The sequence below is a fragment of the Polypterus senegalus genome, chromosome 3 (assembly GCF_016835505.1).
Source record: "Polypterus senegalus isolate Bchr_013 chromosome 3, ASM1683550v1, whole genome shotgun sequence".
In the NCBI taxonomy this organism is placed as follows: domain Eukaryota; kingdom Metazoa; phylum Chordata; class Cladistia; order Polypteriformes; family Polypteridae; genus Polypterus; species Polypterus senegalus.
Genome location: NC_053156.1, coordinates 81,681,427 through 81,702,384, shown reverse-complemented (window position 1 = coordinate 81,702,384; position 20,958 = coordinate 81,681,427). Strand labels below are relative to the sequence as shown.

Here is a 20,958-nt window from a genome sequence, read left to right as displayed (position 1 = left end):
TATATGGCCTAGATTGAGTAAATAGACTGTTTGTGCTTTACTGTTGCTCTTCAACAAACCAGAAAGAGCTTAAGATAACATACGCAAGGAAAAATGATGGCGACAACACAGGCCCCGACAAAAAAAAAATGAGGACAACTCAAAGCTGTAACTGCTGCCAAAGTACCCATGTTATTAACAAAGGACTTGGGCTTACAAAGTTTCAGGGCTTTTTATACTAACATATGGTAAACAAAGAGCAAGAAATGAGTATCAATCAGAACCAAACATAACAAAACAGTTGCTTTTATTAACTAAGAACTCTTAGGTTCATCATAATTGTACACAACAGAAACTCTGACATAAACACACTATAATTTTATTAAAATGAATTTGTGTTTTCTATTAAAGTACTAGCCTGCATTTGCATAAGAACTCATTACCGATACAACGTGGAAGTGAAATATTACAATTGTGTACTATAATATCTCTCTCTCTCTTCTAAGCAAAAAAGGTTATCTATGGTAATTTTGAATAACAGCTGTTACAGATGCTCCATTATGTGTAGTTCTCAACTGTGTGCTGTTATTGTAAAAGAATACAACAAAAAAAATGTAAATTGCCTTATTTTTCCCTCTTCGTTAAGCAAAACTATACCAGGAAGAACAGCATCACCAATGATACCACCAAACCTTTGGTTTGAGCAAAATCCATGACTGGGCAAACTTAATCCAAGATGATCACATGGGCTACTAATTTTCATTGCCCTTAAGATAAGAATTTAGTTCACACCTGTAATGAAACCCTACTTTATTTTGGTGTCCGAATAAATATCTGCATTAGTCTACTTCGTTATTTTAGTCTCTTCAAGGTGACCCAAGCGTTTTTTGTTTTTATTATTATTATTATACTAGGGGGCTTCGCTCGCCAACCTCCGTTGTATCGGTAATGATCCAGTGCAATGGATGTTCTTGCAGCGCCTATTCTAACCGTTATCAATAGTTTATTACTGCATGGCACAGTACCTGATGCACTAAAAGTGTCAGCCATTAAACCTTTACTTAAAAAGTCAGACCTAGACCCACACATACTAAATCATTTTTGGCCTATATCAAATTTACCATTTCTCTCTAAAATACTAGAAAAAGTAGTCGCCAGTCAGCTTCAGTCACACCTTACGCATTACAATTTATTTGAGAAATTCCAGTCTGGGTTTTCGCACTGGTCATAGTACAGAAACTGCACTAACACGGGTTGTAAATGACATTCTGATATCCTCTGATGAAGGAAACTCCACTGTAATTATGTTGTTGGACTTAAGTGCAGCATTTGACACCATTGACCATTCTATTTTACTGCACAGGCTAGAAAACGATGTTGGGCTTACAGGCCCCGTGCTCGCTTGGTTCAGTTCTTATTTATCAAATCGATTCCAGTATGTACAGAAATGTGCAGACAGTACTCCATCATTATACACAGAAGTTCAATATGGTGTCCGCAGGGCTCAGTACTGGGACCTTTACTGTTTTCACTTTACATGCTTCCACTGGGATCTCTCATTAGGAAACATAATGTTAATTTTCACTCGTATGCAGATGACACCCAGTTATACCTTTCATTTAAATCAAATGAAGTTTCTCCGATGTTGTCTTTAATTAGTTGTGTTAGTGAATTAAAGGAATGGATGAATGAGAACTACTTGTCTTTAAATACAGATAAAACAGAGATGTTAATTGTTGGAGGGAATGACGCTGATCACAGCAATATTTTGTCGTCATTTAACTCAGTTGGAATCCCAATTAATTTTACTGAATCAGCCCGCAATCTAGGAGTTATCTTTGATTCTAGCATGTCATTTAAAGCACATATTACAAAGTCGTCCAAAACATGTTTTTCCATCTTAAAAATGTTAGGAAATTAAGGTGCTTTCTAAATAAACAGGATTGTGAGAAATTAATTCATGCATTTATCTCTAGTAGGATTGACTACTGCAATGCAGTGTTCACTGGCTGTTCAAACTGTTCTCTATACAGCCTCCAGTTAATCCAAAATGTGTCTGCAAGAATTATTACAAGAACAAGAAAATAAGAACACATAACTCAGTTCTTAAATCTTTACACTGGCTCCCAGTTAAGTTTAGGGCAGATTTCAAAATCCTCCTTTTAACATATAAAGCATTAAATGGCCAAGGTCCGCTTACTTGTCTGAACTTATCATGACTTACAAACCTGAGCACATTAAGATCTCAAGATGCCGGTCTGCTTAGGATTCCAAGGATTAATAAAATAACAGTGGGAGGTCGAGCTTTTAGTTACAGGGCCCCTAAACTGTGGAATGGTCTTCCTGCTTCCATAAGAGATGCCCCTTCAGTCTCAGCCTTTAAATCCCGGCTGAAGACTCACTACTTCAGTTTAGCATATCCTGACTAGAGCTGCTGATTAACTGTACATACTGCATCTCTGTTGTTAGTCATTAGCACTATAACATAAGTAACATGATAATTATATTTGAATACTAACCATCACCTATTCTGTTTCTTTTCTCGGTACCCAAATGTGGCAATTGGTGCCACGGCCCACCTGCCAAGTTGTTTGCCTGCCTATGGTAAAGTCATCCCTGATGGAGGATCACAGGAATCATGGGAAAGAGGGTCCTTTCATCGGAGCAACGTTTCAGCCGTGGCATGGCCAAATGGGGAGGCAGCTTGATGGATGAGGTCTCCAGGACTCTAAAAATATCCAAACCTAATTATGTCATATCATCTACTGTTAAACCGTACTTCTAAAATTTTTATTATTATGCTGTATTAAGGAATTGTTCTGTTCTGTGTATTGTATTGTATTGACCCCCTACCTTTGACACCCACTGCACGCCCAACCTACCTGGAAAGGGGTTTCTCTTTGAACTGCCTTTCCCGAGGTTTCTTCCATTTTTCCCTACAAGGTTTTTATTGGGAGTTTTTCCTTGTCTTCTCAGAGAGTCAAGGCTGGGGGGCTGTCAAAAGGCAGGGCCTGTTAAAGCCCATTGCGGCACTTCCTGTGTGATTTTGGGCTATACAAAAATAAACTGGATTGTATTGTATTGTATTGTGTTGTGTTTGGTTATCCGGATACACACATTTAAGATTTTTTTTCTCTTTGAATTGTTGCTATTTCATTAGTTTCACTTTTATTTCAGAACTTCTGTAAAAACAATATTTGGAATCTTTCGAGTCCCAATATGCTGAATTTGAATCTTTTAAATAGGGTCAGTGAGACATGTGTTTAACACTAGAGTTACCAGAGCCTACGAAAAAACTTGTAGACCCAGCCAACCTTAAATCCGTTCACACCTCTCCTCCAGCGTCTTTTTTTATCTAAATGTGCTGATAAAGACAAGCTGCAAGCAGCCAGCTATTCCATCCCCCCACCGACTTAGAACATAAACGAACTTCTCTCAGCTCATGCCTTGATTGATTATCTGGGAGTGAAGTGGAGTTTTATAGTAGAAATAATAGATTGTTACTTGGAACACACGCATTTCATGCGTGTTCCGTTTCTACAGTTATCTGTATAAATACATTGTTAAAACAGAAACTTTTTCATATTTTAGTAATAAATGTTACAAAATGTAGGCATAAATTATAAAATTTGTGAAGCCTGAAGTCCAAACATCAAATAAACACTTTCACAAAAGGTTCAAGAACGATAAAACAGCTTCCGTGGTGTACCAGTAAGATTTGCCGTGCCTCAGAGACTCAAATTCGATTCCCCACTGGGGAGAAAATGTTACTTTTTTTTCTTTTTAACCTTTGCCGCTCTGCCTGCCTGAACTCCCTGTCTATCTACAGTATATAGTAATAACAGTAATTTTATTATTATATAGCAGCTTCCCTGTCTGCCTATCATATAGTGCCTTTCTTTCCTTCCTATCTATCTATATATCTATCCCCTTAGCTGTTTTTTTATATATCTATTATACAGTGCTTATGGGGTGCCAAACAGGCAATTACAATGATTTTTGAAATATATATAAAGTCATTCCTGAATATATAAAGTCATGACTTTGTACCATAATTCAGGATAGGTTTCTCTGTTTGGAATTTCAGCACAGACAAAACGATCTACATCATCAGCAGTTAATGTTTTTTTGCAAAGTAACCAATAAATGCATGCGAGGTAAACCCCGCTTTTGAAATTCTCTAACTTAAACTTCAAAGCCTTACAATAATATACATACTTCAAATATATGGACATAGGTGATATGTTTGATCTCTATTCGCCTTTTCGTTATTTCCATGAGTAATAATTTCTCTTTTTTTGCGCTGTGATGTTTACTTTCTTTGTTTTGACACTCGTTTTTTTCTGCTTTCATATTCTGCACCTACATTTTTTTTTTTTGGTTGAGTCTTTTGAATTCCAGTTTTCATTATCTCTAACCTGTTCTGCATGTGTTTGGCCCCTTGTTTTTAACCCCTTTATGACGTTTTACTTTGTTTTCTACTCTTGTCTTTTATTTATGACCTTGCTTTGTCCTTGTCATTTGAGAAAAAAAAAAAACAACTGGTCCATGGTGATTATTTTCCCTTTTTCGAGTAATAATTTCCATTTGTTTGCACTACTGCGACCTTTACTTTCTTTTTCTTATACTTTCTAATTTCCCTACTGTCATATTCTTTAACTTTCTCCACGTGTATCGCGCCAACATTTTTTTTTTGAGCCTTTCGATTTCCACTGCTTTCATAATCTCTAACCTGCTCTGCATGTGTATAGCGCCAACTTTTGTGAACGTCTTTATGAAGTTCTACTTTGTCTTTTAATTCTGAGCCCGATTGGACGTGCTTTTCAATTCCACTTGTTCCGGGCCGATAACTACTTTCCTTATTTTCTGAATTTGCACCTAGATTATTCTTTTTTGCTCATTTTTCTCTCCAACGCTTTCGAGTCTCTTTTCTCCGCACTGCTTTCTTCTTCACTTAGTCATCAACATTTCATTTATAACGTATTGTGCTTATACGCTTTATATGCGCCGAGACCCTGGATCTGTGTGTGCTCAAATCCTTTACATGACTGAATGTTTTCCTGCCCGTGGTCTTATTTGATATTGGTTGTAAGCAGGACGGGTCTTGCAAGAACCTCATGTTTTACGTCATCGTGAGACGGTCCTGAGTCAATCTCTTGGGACAAAGTCTCATGTTTAAGATCCCTGCGACACGCTCTGTGGCCAATCTCTTTCGTCTCGCAGGTCTTTTAAGTGTCTTCCGTGATCTTAACATGAAGATCACGTCTCGTCTCCCATCTTTCTCTCCCAGGGTTTTTTTTTTTTAATAATAGATTTAAATTTACTTATTTATTTAAATAAGTAGGATTTACACAAAGAAACATTTCTGAAGACACTTGGAACAAGTTAACATGGGTGTGATTAAGAACACAAATTAACACCTTATAAATCCAAAAAATTTAAACTGGACCTGGAAATTCAAACACAATACTCTTATATGAATCCGGGCAAAGTTCATTTTCTCGCATGGCCTTACACTACTGGGATTCAGTGCTTATACCATTTAAGAAAGTGTAACATTCTGAGAAACACAGGGTCCGATTAATCTGTTCATCAGAATGGTTGTACTTTAGTTAACAGGACATTTTCAAACAACATTCAACCAACATTACTACTGCACTTGCTAATAAATGGAAGCAACTATTTTATTTATGCACCATGTATTCACCCAGAAGCATAAGCTGCACAACATTTACAATGCGACTACGGCATATTGATTATTATAAAGTAAATATAGTGGATGGATGACAGACACTCTTACTGATCTTTTGTACAAACAAAGAATTCAAAAAGCTTAGGGGTATCTATGGTTACTGGTTACTTGGATGTATGTACCATGTACCTGGGTGTATTTAATGGGCAAATACCATTTACTCATTAACAAAATGTAATTAAATAGAGCAGGCTGATCAGGACTGATCGAATGCACATGTGCCAATTTCAACAGGTGAATAAAGTAGAAAGTTCATGATTTGCTGGGTCTAGTGTTACTGGGGCTTTACTCAAGTTTAGTTTAACTATTTGTTCTTATTTGTTGAATTTGCTTCATTTCATGTGAAGTTCAAGTTCACCAACATGTGTACATAGCGCAATAGACTGTGTCCTACAGACTAACAACAGCAATACCAAAAAAAGATGTTGAATAAAAAATTATACATTGTATTGCTAGGGCAGCTGATACTTATTCATCCATGTAAAACCAGTTTACTTCATTCAGAAGTAAAGACAAAAGCAAAGTTGATAAAAGAAAATTTAATGAAATTTAGTTGAAACGAAAAATGTTGGGCTTTTTTATGGTCGTTCGTATGTGAAGAATTATTGTAACCCAAAACAAGCCTGTACACATACTGGTTGTGTTTCACCCAGGAGGTTTTGCAAAACAATGGACCTCAGTTGTAGTGCCGTGTAGTGCAGTTAACCAGGTGTATTACAAGTACTATGTAACTAAGTGCTTTACAAAAAAGTTTTGATAGGCAATATGTTGTAGTAATTAAGGCTTTGGACCTAGGACTTCAAACCCCGAGGCTGTGGTTTCAAATCCAGCTGCTGACATTGTGTGACCATGAGCAATTCACTTCACCAGCCTGTGCTCCAATTGGAGAGAAAAAAAAGAAAAAAAAAAGTAATCTCAAATGTTGTAAGCCACCCTGGATAAAGACATCAGTCAAATAACAAGTAACAATAACATTATTAGGTCACTGGAGCTGCTTACTCTTGAATATACTATAAACAATTACAGAAGTTAAACATTCCTGCTTTTTCTAGTGACTTGGTATTTGTTGATGGTTACTGCAAAATACAATTTTACAAGAAAGCGTATTTGTTTGGCATGAAACAAGTAATCAGTCGGAAAAATGTGAAATTTGAGTTTATATTATCATCATTATTAGATATTTAGGATTTTCAATTTGTTTATGCTGTTCATTAAAGTAGAGTATTTCTTTTTGTGTTTTTCATCAGTTTTATGTGGTTCCTCTTTAAAGTCCGCCAATATGAATGTATATGCAAAGCAGCACTTGAAGTGGATATACTGTGCATAAGCATCAATATCCTAAGTGTTACCCTTTGAGTGTTGCACCACCATTTCTTTGGCCTGCCCATTAGAAGATCATCTAAGAGAGACCTTCATTTCTCCCTTAGTTTTTGCAGCATCGCAATCAAAGGGCCTTAGGGATGGATTTCTCGGTTTATGTTTTAAAGGCAGTGATTGAAGAACGGAGAAGGGATGGTGGGTCGGTTTTCAGTGCAGTGACCAGGTGTTGGAGGTCGACAGAGTGGAAAGGATAACTAAGATTAGGGCCAGTACATATCTAAGAGTGCCAACAGTCAACAGCAAGAAACAGCACTTGCTAACCATTGAACTTAGTATCTTCCTTTAGCTTCACTGAATTTCCACCTTCCATTTTCATATATATTTTTTTTTCCTGTTCAGGACACCACCCACAAGGGTTGGTGGTGCTATTCGTGTGGCTCACCAGTCACTTCTGCTGCATCCTTCATTTTCAAAAAACCGAATCTCAGCACAATTAAACAGTTTGCATATTAATAAATAATCAACAAATAAAAAAAATTAAATAATGTCGGCTATTTTTCCTTTTTCCACAACATCAACAAATTTCAATCAAATCAGTCAAGGCATTTTTAAGATGTTGGTGTATTTAGTTTTTCTATCATATGGGGGTTTCAGCCCTAAATATTGATATAGCAGATATCTACTGCTCTAGATGTACCATTTGCCAAATTTTTGCTTTTTAACCAAACAGGAAATAAGGTTTTTGTTGAAGAGTGGTTCAGTCAATCAACTTTACATTATATACAGATACATATACAGTACACATATAGTTTAAGTGTGTGTATATATATGGATGGATAGAACTTTGTCTCCAGGGGTGTATATGTATGTATATATATATGTGTATGTATGTATGTATATGTATATATATATATATGTATATATATATATATATATATATATATATATATATATATATATATATACATATATATATATATATATACATATACACACACACATATACATATATATATATACATATATATATATACACATATATATACATATATATATACATATATATACACATATATATACATACATATGTACATATTTACACACACACTCACATATTCATACAGTATATACATACACAAAGAAAAAATAAACAATTATGTCCTTGTTAGTATGAGTGGCTGATGAGTCACCTTGTGGCCTGTAGATAAAACAGAAACTATCTTTACATCTAGTGGTGCATGTGTTAGTGGTCCTGTAACATTTGCCAGAATGAAGAAGTGAGAAAAATTACTGTTTGCCTTCTTAAAACATGTATTACATATAATACGTCCTGAACAGATGGCACCTGTGATCAGTAACATCCTGTGCAGCCTTTGCCACCATCTTTAATAATCAATGCTCTAAATTGCTTTATTTGTTGCTAAAATGCTGTGTTTTGTCTAGCTGATTTTATTGGTTCAGTTAATAAAGTTAAGAAAATGCGCTGGATTAAACAAAAAACTATTATTTCCAAAAACAATGGAAAAAAATGGCCATAAATCCTAATCCGTGTACTTTGATAGGATGTTCTACCATAGGTACTTACTGTCAATTTTGCAGCATATCCAGGCACTGTGGGTTTTTATGTCTGATTTTGTCTACCCAAGTCCAATAAAATCTAAGGTGAAAAAATACTTTACTTTTTCACACAGAATGATGGTCTACAAAAAGTATAAGACAAATGTTGTATGTGTTACAGTTACAATAAATGGTCACAATGGCAATAAAATCATCAAATAAAAAAAAAACATCCTGATTGTAACTTCAGAGAGCTACTAATCAGTTACTTAGTTCACTTTTGGGTCATGGTTTCCCTTTATTCACAATACTAATAATACTTGACTAAGAAGAATCAGAAGCCCCAGATCAATCTTTTAAAAAGAAAGTTTATAAATGTATAATTAATCGTTTTCCTATACGTGCAATGTAAAACAAGGAACAGAATGGTGATATAGTTTTCAATTTTGTTAATACATTGTTCAGTAACAACGTGTTAACTAAAAAGAAATACTGAAATCCCAACATTATCAGCATGTGAAAAATAAACAGGAAAGTAATTCAAACATTACAGTTGATTTCAACAAAATCAAAAATGAAGGACATACATTTATAATTCAGAAAGCTGGCTCACGCTCTGTAAAAACAAGAGAAGTAAAAAGCTGCAAACAGCTCAGAACATGCGGGTTGTGAAAATGACATGCATTTTGTTTCAGCTCACAGAATTAAAAAAAAAAACAAACTTGCTTGACTACATTATAATCTGATTTAACTTCTAATTCACAAATGTTATTATTAATTCAAGTTTACGCAACAGACGTCTCATCATTATCCAGTGTTAACAGAAATGCGTGAGCCACCACACAGTGGTTTTAAACATCCTTCTGCAGGATGCACCACAGCCCAGCCATAGATGTTCTATTAATGCTGCTAACTACGCAGTTAGGTGCCAATCTTTTCATATCAGTATTAATAAAACTCCACAATAAATTCTATGCTAAAATCTGTGTGATGATTTAGCTGTATCCAAGTACAAAAGTACAATGCTAGGTAATAATGGTGTGCTGCAGGGAATGCACTGCATGTGAAATAAGAATTGAGCAACTGCTGACTGGGAGTGTGCTCAAAATTCTGCATGAGCCTGGCACAAGTGAATCACAGCTTTAAAGACAAATTACTTCTGGATGCAACAAGAAAAACACAGAGCTACCAAATGTAGAATCCGTGACCATCTCAAAAATTTTGCTATCTAATATTTGGAGGCTCTTTGGCGATCAATGAACAGTCATGGTGCTTTCAATAAAAAAAAGATCCAATGAACAAATGAGGTAGCGACAGACAGCAACTCTGCACACCTTGTTGTTTCATTGTCTGTATAAATGCTTTCCATAAGCTGAGAAATTCAATCAAGTCTCTTGTCCCTTTAAATTTTCCTTCATTTTCACAGTCACCATGAACTTTGAAATAGTTATATGACCTTCCAACAACTAATCTGACACAGGTTCCCCTTCTATGTCAAACAAATTATGCATGTAGTAACCAACTGTGGACTTGAGTGCATCTCAGCTGGTGGAGACAAACTGCATTATCATCATTCTGCAAAGAAGAATCTCCAACAAAAGGTTAAGAATTGTATTTTGAATTTGAAAGCAATGGTGAGCATCAAAAACACATTATTTAATACTGCCCAGTATGAACACTTACAGAAACAGAACAGGAGAGGACAAGAACATTTGTATGTATCAGGCTGTACCCATTCAGCTACTGGTGTAACATGGAAGAGAAATGAAATCAGTCACAAGGTGACCTCTATTAGGCACCCTCGCTTTGAGAAACATGGTACTGTACTAGTTCACTGCCCTAGAATGAAAATGCCCGTCAATGTCTTTTTTGTAGTCACCTCTGAATACCATGTTGGATATCAAAATATTAAACAAAACACTGAAAATGCACATCTCTCCTTGTAGTATTACCGTTGTTCATTACAACTTAAAAATAATATTCACTGCTCTTGGTAGTATGCATAGTTGTCCATATAAGCACAAACTTAAGAGTCTTGAAGGGTCACCTTGCCATGTATATTAAACAGTGTACTAATGTCAGAAAACAACATACTATATTTACAGTATATAAATTACTAATTATCTCAATACAGAAATGCTTTTTCGGTAAATTCTATGCTGGCTGACAGGCAAGGGGTGACATAAGGAGCAGAATAATTTTACATTTGATATTGGTGGAGTCTACTATTAGGCTGAAGATAAAAACAAGTTTTAAACTATAAAACTACATTCAGAAACAGCATAGTGTGCAAGTTGGGCAAAACAAGATAGAGAAAAAGTAGCAGTAATAATAGTGATCACTGCACTTCTGTTTGACAATGACAAATCAGGTAGAACCAGTAATAGTAAACCCGATGTCACATTATGCCACTTCTATTTGTGAGGTACGTCAGACTTGTTGACCACAGTTCCTGATCTCGTCACCGGACCATGTCAATTTAAATAACTAGAATTTCTGGGCATGTCATATTTACCAACAGACCGCCAACCTTCCAGTGCAGTCATTCTCAACACATTTTGTAGCCAATAACCTGCTGCTGTTGATTTTATTGGAGTGGATCTCAGACTAGTTGGAGTGAGTCATTGGGCATGTCACATAACCCAACTAACATGCCACCGACTGCCTCTGATTCGTTAAGATAACATGAATGAAGGCTATGACTGAAAATTCACTGCAAAAGTACTACAATGTGACATAGCCTTAAGCAAGCTAGAGACTGCGACTTGAGGTTGTGCAGTATACCGGTACTGAAAAAGTCCCCAAAAAACCTACTTACCCAGCATTTGCTTAATTGCGGAACAAGAAATGAATGGCACTTTAATTAGCATGATCTTACCTCCATCACCCCCACCCCGTTGCTCTTTGGATTAAGTGTTACATCTAGCTCGATTCATTACACGGTTCTCTGACCCTCTTCCCAGATTCCAAACATGTGTCCATTGGGTTGACCGGCAACTCTAAACTAATCCAGTGTGAGTTTGGCTTTGCAATGTGCCCTGCAATCAGCTGCCACCTCATACAGGACTGGATCTTGCGGCTGTGTGAAGATACAGTGCATCCGGAAAGTATTCACAGGGCATCACTTTTTCCACATTTTGTGATGTCACAGCCTCATTCCAAAATGGATTAAATTCATTTTTTTCCTCAGAATTCTACACACAACACCCCATGACAACGTGAAAAAAGTTTACTTGAGGTTTTTGCAAATTTATTAAAAATAAAATAACTGAGAAATCACATGTACATAAGTATTCACAGCCTTTGCTCAATACTTTGTCGATGCACCTTTGGCAGCAATTACAGCCTCAAGTCTTTTTGAATATGATGCCACAAGCTTGGCACACCTATCTTTGGCTAGTTTACCATTCCTCTTTGCAGCACCTCTCAAGCTCCATCAGGTTGGATGGGAAGCGTCGGTGCACAGCCATTTTAAGATCTCTCCAGAGATGTTCAATCGGATTCAAGTCTGGGCTCTGGCTGGGCCACTCAAGGACATTCACAGAGTTGTCCTGAAGCCACTCCTTTGATATCTTGGCTGTGTGCTTAGGGTCATTGTCCTGCTGAAAGATGAATCGTCGCCCCAGTCTGAGGTCAAGAGCACTCTGGAGCAGGTTTTCATCCAGAATGTCTCTGTACATTGCTGCAGTCATCTTTCCCTTTATCCTGACTAGTCTCCCAGTTCCTGCCGCTGAAAAACATCCCCACAGCATGATGCTGCCACCGCCATGCTTCACTGTAGGGATGGTATTGGCCTGGTGATGAGCGGTGCCTGGTTTCCTCCAAACATGACGCCTGGCATTCACATCAAAGAGTTCAATCTTTGTCTCATCAGACCAGAGATGATGGTTGTACTTCTGGAAGGTTCTCCTCTCTCCACAGAGGACCTCTGGAGCTCTCACAGAGTGACCATCGGGTTCTTGGTCACCTACCTGACTAAGGCCCTTCTCTCCCGATCGCTCAGTTTAGATGGCCGGCCAGCTCTAGGAAGAGTCCTGGTGGTTTCGAACTTCTTCCACTTATGGATGATGGAGGCCACTGTGCTCATTGGGACCTTCAAAGCAGCAGAAATTTTTCTGTAACCTTCCCCAGATTTGTGCCTCGAGACAATCCTGTCTTAGAGGTCTACAGACAATTCCTTTGACTTCATGCTTGGTTTTTGCTCTGACATGAACTGTCAACTGTGGGACCTTATATAGACAGGTGTGTGCCTTTCCAAATCATGTCCAATCAACTGAAGTTACCACAGATGGACTCCAATTAAGCTGCAGAAACATCTCAAGGATGATCAGGGGAAACAGGATGCACCTGAGCTCAATTTTGAGCTTCATGGCAAAGGCTGTGAATACTTATGTATATTTGCTTTCTCAATTTTTTTATTTTTAATAAACTTGCAAAAACGTCAAGTAAACCTTTTTCACGTTGTCATTATGGGGTGTTGTGTGTAGAATTGTGAGGAAAAAAATTAATTTAATCCATTTTGGAATAAGGCTGTAAAATAACAATGTGGAACAAGTGATGCGCTGTGAATACTTTCTAAATGCACTGTAGGCTCTGCCCCGCAAGCCTTGAATTTGCATTTAGTGGAGGAAAAATATTAAATGCCTAGGGAAAAAGTATAATTTCTTGCTATTCGGAGACAGATCTCCGACACAATAAGGATTGACATGCAAACACGTCTACATCCAACACAACTACTGTAACAGTAATTTTTTGAGAAAAACCTTTGAAAGCGACTTTTTGTCAGTACCGTATACGCATGAGACTAGGAAGTAAATGTCTATTATTCTGAATGAGAAATTTGTAAAACTTTACAATATCGATACATTGCTCCTGACATGGCTGAATAAAATATATCTACTTTTACTATTATTATCAACATATACAAATATATAGATTGCCACTTCTTTCTCCCGTGTTGCCTAGCTAGCTTTAACACTCAGTAGTGAGCTCGGATCGGTCATTCAGTATCTACAGAAATCCCAAAGGACAAGTTTAGTCTCTTTCATGCTTCGTCACATTCAGCCAGAAGTGCTGCAGTGATTAATTACCTGAAACAAAACATTCTTATTTTAATCAGTTAAGTAAAGGAAAAATAATTATACTATATTATGAGTGTACTGAGCAGAATAATGCCCGCAAACAAAAGTTATAAATTAAGCGTTTACCAAACGTTCTGGAGGGTAAGCTGTGACGTTTTCGGTCCCTTTAGATTTCAGTTCTCCATTCAAGTTTATAACTTCAGAAACTTACGGTCGGAAGGACACGGGTAAATTCGAAAAACTGAATTAGCAAATGTCACTTGTATATTCTTAAATTTTTCAAAAGGACCTAATCAGTTGGTAGCCAAATAAAAGAGACTTTTAAAAATACACATAAGAAATCTCTGGCAGGCTATCGATTCCTGCGTGTGAGCTGTGATGGCCTGGCATGGGGGTCGGCTCCACCCTTGCATAAGATGCTGCTCGAACAGGCCCCGGCGAATGCAATATTGACTAACACAGTTCAACAAAATTGATGGATCGTTAGGTGTTTCGTGATACTGACACACTCCAGTTCCTGAAGATAACAGTTTAATGCTACAAAATCCAAACACTGTGTGTATCGTGTAGCATGGCAATGTTAGCACCTCACACACCGAGCTTGCTAAGACTTCCCACTTTCCTGCTTCCGACTGTAACACCACTGGCGGTCCCAAACAGCTCGAGCTGCCCTTCACGCTGCACTTCCTGCAAACTAACCACAAAATGACGTTTTTGTTTGCCTTGCCCTGGTCATTTTGTTGGCAGTTCTAAATTACGTGCCGTGGCAAGTGGTCACTTGGGAATGAGGCCACCTCGAGACTGGTCGTATTGACTGATCACTTGCCGAGTGACGCTGTAATTTTCACGCGACCTTGTAGTATTTGTTTAGCCCCTTCTTGTTGCCGTATCCAGCTCAACGCGCCTTTACATTTTTAGTCCTTTTTCTAGGGACTATCAGTATCTCACATCAAGCTCTGAAACTCCAAAAAAAAATAAAGTTCCATTTCTCCACGCTTCATGTAGGGTCAAAAACAAACCCGATGTCATTTGAAAATTAAGAAAGAATCGTTACAAACTGGGTAATGTACACCTCTCGCAAACCTCCAACGTGATCACAGGGAAAAAGTTTGCATGAATAACTTATTCAAATTATTATCTGCCTCTCGTAACTAGTTAAACCACCCCCTTTCAACCCGCGAGGGTTACTAGAAAAACTTTGGCATCCCGACATTATAACTGATTTTCATGTTTACATTTAAAATAAAAATCTAAAAAGTTACTCACCTGTAGAATATTTCGCTGTTGTTCTGCTCAACTCCCCTAAAATTAAAGGCGCTATCTTCTGTAGTTGTTACTTGCTTTTTGGAATCATAAAGGGGAAAGAAAAACGGTGCAATTCTATAAAATCAACTCATAATCCTAAAGTCCCCAAAGCTCGTCACTCGCGTGGTTATTATTTGATGTTAAAAGTAAAAATTTTAAAAACAGCCTTTTAAGCGATGCAGTCCTTGCAAATGATAAATCCTGCAGCACTGGACTGTTGGGTGTTGTCTGGACAGACGGTTGTAATTCCCAGCCACTTACTGTCTGTGGCTTTTAGCGAGTTTGCAACAAACTTTCCTCCAGCTGCTCCTTCTTTCCAAACCTCCTCCGTAACTCCTCAATGCTGGGAACATGGCGCGGTGGGATCACGTGGCTGCGCGCCCTGTCACTCAAGAGCGGCGACGCGGGGCGTGCACCGGGGGTATTGTTCAGTAGTGTGCAAGGGGACGCGCATAGGACGCAAAGTTTGGTGTTCCCTGCGCTCCTCCAGGCGCACATTTATCTTAAACTTCTCTCCTTTATCACGAGTACGTCATGCGACGGAATCTTCATGATTCTTCACACACGTAACAAATATTTTGCGTATTTAGCTGTTTCATGCTTCTGATAATTTTCTAAGCCATGCAAGATTTTGTTGCAGTTTACTTGATCAAGATTGATTTGTCTGGGTCTGTTAAAACTCTCCGTTATATCTTTAAACCTTAAAGTGAATTTGCATGGCCTCACAGGTTCAATCCTAGGGTATCGCTGTTGCTGCGGCTTTTCATTCCAACCAGTTTTACAAATAAATGGTCCAGTCTTACATCTGAGTTATGTAATTGTTTCATTTTTTGTTTTGATTTCATAAGAATTATGTTTGTGAATGCTTTCAAATCACGTTTTTGTGTCCGGCGTCGCCTGACATACCCATACGTGAAAACGCCCACATATGATACCGTTTAACTCATCTTGATATACTTATGCAAGACATCAATTGATACCCCAACCCCAATTTTGTTCGTTTACAACTTAGACAATTTTGGACCATATTGTATTGTATGCAGGAAATGACATCCTTATGGTACAGAGTAAGGCGTCTTCATCAAAAATGATCAGAAGGTCTTGAAGCTGTGAATGTCACACCAACCGAATCTGGGGTTCACCCTGTAAATGGGGTGCAAGGGGTCAAAGTTATTTCACAAAACTTTGGGAGTGTGGGGATCAGCACGTGGAATGTCCTTTTAGACTATCTGGAGGATGCCGATCACCTGTGGTCCTAACCCTATAAGAGAAACTCTCAGAAAATTAAAAATGACAAATTTCAAATGTAAGTACAGTATGTGGTGTTTCACTTTATACCAGTTTAAGGTCAGTGATTACAAATACAGTATGAGGTTATTTTTATTTTTAAAGTAATTTTCCCCCATTCACCTCTACCAGAGAGTGAAAAATGACAATTTTCTATTCCAATTGAGAATATTTAGACCTCAAACAATTAGGCAGTACGGTGGCACAGTGGTAGCGCTGCTGCCTCACAGTAAGGACATTCAGGTTTCTCTTCCCAGGTCCTCTCTGCGTGGAGTTTGCATGTTCTCCCTGTGTTTGCATGGGTTTCCTCCGGGTGCTCTGGTTTTCTCCCACAAGACATGCAGGTTAGGTTGCATTGGCAATCCTAAATTGTCCCTAGTGTGTGCTTGGTGTGTGGGTGTGTGTGTGCCCCCTGTGGTGGGCTGGCACCTTGCCTGGGGTTTGTTCCTGCCTTGCACCCTGTGCTGGCGGGTATTGGCTCCAGCAAAAATTCTGTGACCCCATATGTTAGGATATAGCGGGTTGGCGGATTGATGGACACAATTATTTTTGTTTATTATGTACTTCCACCTCATGAAGTAAAGCATTACATTTCTTATGAACACCCCCATTGCTCTGTCTGTGTCTGATGACAGCATCTTTGCTAAGCAAGTCATTTAACTAGCCTGTCCTGCAGTTGTAATCAAATATACAGACAGTTATACTGTACCCCAGTGTCTAATTCCTGATGGCAGTATTTGATTATGCGATGAACAGCCTGGAAAGAGAGGTTTGCCTACCATTCAAAGGAGCTTGATGATCATATATATCACAGGTGAGCAAATGTTATATGAATGCAATTTGATTTTTAAAGTGAAGCCACATGAAAAAAAATCAACATAATCTAGTGATTTCAAGTGAAAGCCTATCTGTCTTTTTTCTTAACAAGTCACATGGGGAGCCACAGCCTATTACAGCTGCATTTGGTTGAAGGCAAACATGAACCCTGGAAGAGACAGCAGTTCAGTGCAGTATATGCAAATTCATGGGGCTAATTCACAGTCAGAAATTAACATAACTTCATCGAGATGTACTTTGTATGTTGAAATGTATGTCTTCAAAAAAAGTAATGCTGACTTGGAGAAATGGTTTAAAGTCTACATAGACTGTAACTGGGTGATGCCCTATAAGTTATGCTGGCTACCTAAAAGAGAACATTTTTTTGAAAATTAAAAAGTTCCTCCTGCTGCCTGCGCCTCATATTTTACACAGGCTTGTTGGTTTGGTACATAGGGCACAAACATGGTGATAATTTGAAGGTAACCAGTCAGCGTTCAGCATGTTAGATGACCCATACCTTAAACTGCAAGAGATCCTCTCAACAAAAAACACCATAAACTGGACTCTCCAAGTTCAGGGACCTAGCAGACAAGAGTGTCTCTCCGCCAAGCATTAGACACTTGGAAACTTAGAAACTACCACATCAAGGACACAAACATAGGAGAGCAAAATTAAACTCATTGTGTTAATGGCGAATAGTTACTTTTATTTGCATTCACAAATGAAATTAAATATAATTAGAATGTTTCCATCATGTTTAGGTACAAAATTGAAAAGAAATGTACTGTAATTAAAATTAAACAAAGGACACGATTTATTCCTGCATATAATATTGTTCTAATCAATTTCACATGAAAATATTTAAATTTTCCAGAAGCCTACCAGCCAGTGGTGTCCAGGCTGTTAGAAGCAGCCAAAAGGCTCCACCACCACGTCCCGTTCTACAGTCATTAGCATCACTCACTTTTAAGTAAAAGGTCAAAGGGGGCAGTAACCACCTCCACCCCCTACCAAGTGATTTCAGTAACTTACTTTGGCCCTACATTGCTGAACTCCTCCTTTTTTACTCACCCACAGTACGCCTTCCTGATGCCCACTGTAGATGGGGGTTTGGGAGAGGGGGCGCTTCCTCTTTCTTTGCTTCAGGACTCATTTTTAAGTAGCTTCAGAACAGCTAGAGGAAACATGCAACTTTGTGGAAAATACAAGGAAGATGAGTGAAATACATGTAGCCCACTGAAGATATGAGCAAATAATAGAGTAAGACTAATTTGCACTTCCTTAAAACTCATATTTACTGTATTTAGAGACCTGCTTCTTCTCTACTCCTTTCCACAAACTGCTTGTCTGGGTACCTGGTGGCACAGATGGTTTTCTGGTGTTGCTTTCTCCTTGTACACTACATGACCTAAACATTTGACTGCTGTTTTGTTTTAATCTGCTCTTCACTAATTCACTTCATAGTGTAATTCATCTTTTTTTGTTTTGTTAGTTTCTCCTTAAATTATCTGGAATGGTAGTCACTATTAAAAGCAGTATGATATTAAAAAAGACAGTAATTAAAAGTGGAGCCTACCTAGGAAGCATCCGATAAAAGGCAGGAATCAGCTGTGAATAGAAGGCCAATGTAGGGTCCATTCACTGCTACACCGCACAAACTCAGGGGCTAATTCAGAGTAACATAACACAGATGCCTTCAGGGTATGGGAGGGAAACCAGAGTACCAGGAGTTACAACACACTCAGAGACAGGAAGAGAATGTGTAAACAGCACACGGTAGGATTTAAACCTACTGTCCGGGATCTGTGAGTCAGCAGCACTAGCTACTGTACAACTCTGTTCAAGAAAAATGGCTTTTTAAAACAAGAAATATAAAGATTGGACTATGTTTTATAGTAAAGTCCTCACAATAGGTATATTAGCCTCTTAAGGTTATTTTTTATTGGTGGATAAGTTAATCCTGTCAATGCTTATGTTTCTGAGCTTACTAATCTTGTTTAACATGAACACCCTACAATAATTGCTTCTGGAATTCTTAACAAGGTCACTCTGCTGACACCAATCTTCTTGTCAGTTTGCCACCCTGAAAGGATTTATCTCTTCATAGTGGCAGGCTGCATCAGTCTTATTCACAGTTTTCCACCCTTGCAAGGGTTAAACCTGAAAACCTTAAGAATGGCCGAGACCAATCTCCCTCTCATTTTTCCCAACTGCAAGGGCTGAACCGTTCCCTAAATACCCTAAAAATGTCAGATGCTTAATTTTGCAGGGATCACAGACCACCATCGACTCCCAGTCTGCTGATTTAACATGAATGAGCACAGAACGTTTTGGGTCAGTATCCTAGAGAACATTGGTAAGTATCTCAGTCCCTCATCCTATAGAACCTACGACCTCTCTGGTAATTACTAGTGTCAGTAAAAAACAAGGCAGTTATACTAAGATAACAACTAACTTTACTTCAATCTTTGGTTGGAGGAGGATCCAGTTTGTCCCCAGTGTGTTGATCCTGGAACCATCAAATAAATTTTGCTCATGTTGTTCACAGCATGGGACTCGGGAATGCATATCAATTTACTCCAGGGACTTATGTTATCATCTGAAATTGCGGCAATCAATCCTTGACTGGACTTGAACCTCCGGTCCAACTCCTGCTGGTGTGCTTTCATCATCAAGTTAACAGTCCGTGGAGGAAGCATATAAATGGAATAGTGTGCGCTATACCAGCTTAGCATGTGAAGTAGAGGAGCAAGGCTACAATGTAAAGCTGTGGCCAGCTGAGGTGGGCTGCAGGGCCCTTGTAGCCAGTTCTACCACAAGGCTCCTGAGGGTAGTGTGATGCAGGGCTAGAAGTAGTCAATTAAAGCACTTGGCAATGCTGCGAAAAGCAGCAATCACTGGCTGTCTCTGAAGAGAAACGATGCTGTTTGGGCTATTGTGTGAAGAGTTAGACTATTAACATAACAACAACAACATTTATTTATATGGCACATTTTCATACAAAAAATGTAGCTCAAAATGCTTTAAATAATGAAGAATAGAAAAATAAAAGACACAGTAAGAAAATAAAATAAGTCAACATTAATTAACATAGAATAAGAGTAAGGTCCGATGGAAAGGGAGGACAGAAAAAACAAAAAAAAAAACTCCAGACGGCTGGAGAAAAAAATAAAATCTGCAGGGATTCCAGACCATGAGACCACCCAGTCCCCTCTGGGCATTCTGCCAAACATAAATGAAACAGTCCTCTAGTCCTCTTTGTATTTAGGGTTCTCACGGAAGGACTTGATGATGATGGTCATGTAGACTTCTGGCTTTTAGTCCATCAATGTTGGAGCCTCATGATGCTTTGGGTAGGTGGTGGTGGTGCAGGCCGCCACCACAAAGAAACCGGAAAAAGAAACAGAAGAGAGAGTAGGGGTCAGTAAGAACCTAAGAAACACACATAGGTCTGATCAACTTGGGGTTGGCTTGCCTCAACTTAGAGTTTCTTATGATAAAAGCTCACATCATCCAGATGTCCATACAACAAGTTTTGTGTCAGATAGTTTTTTGGTGGTTTAGCCTTTATTTTCCTAATCCAGCTAAGGTGCTACTTTATAGTTCCTCTTAAGCCAGTTAGGATGCTTCTGTATGTGGTTAGTCTGGCAAAGATGTCAAAGATATACTTCCAAATCCTTTCCTTTATAAGGTGCCTTGTTGGCTTGTTGTAAGATTTAGCAATAGGAGCACCAGGACAACTAATGATTTCCAATGGCCTTGTTACTTGTCAGTGAAGCTGCTCTTAGCTAAACACAATAACACATTGACCACAAAGTCCTAAGCACCTATTTCATATCTTCTTACAGGCATACACAC

General features: G+C 38.3%; 1 protein-coding gene across 2 annotated transcripts in view; it reads right to left on the bottom strand.

The window, feature by feature from the left end:
* utrn (utrophin) overlaps positions 1-15,332 on the bottom strand; it is a 513,264-nt gene extending 497,932 nt beyond the window's left edge. For both annotated transcript variants that reach the window (XM_039747516.1, XM_039747517.1), the window contains exon 1: positions 14,956-15,332. The gene's annotated coding sequence lies outside the window, so the exon portion shown is untranslated. The remainder of the gene's footprint in view (positions 1-14,955) is intronic.
* Between the last annotated feature and the right edge of the window lie 5,626 nt (positions 15,333-20,958).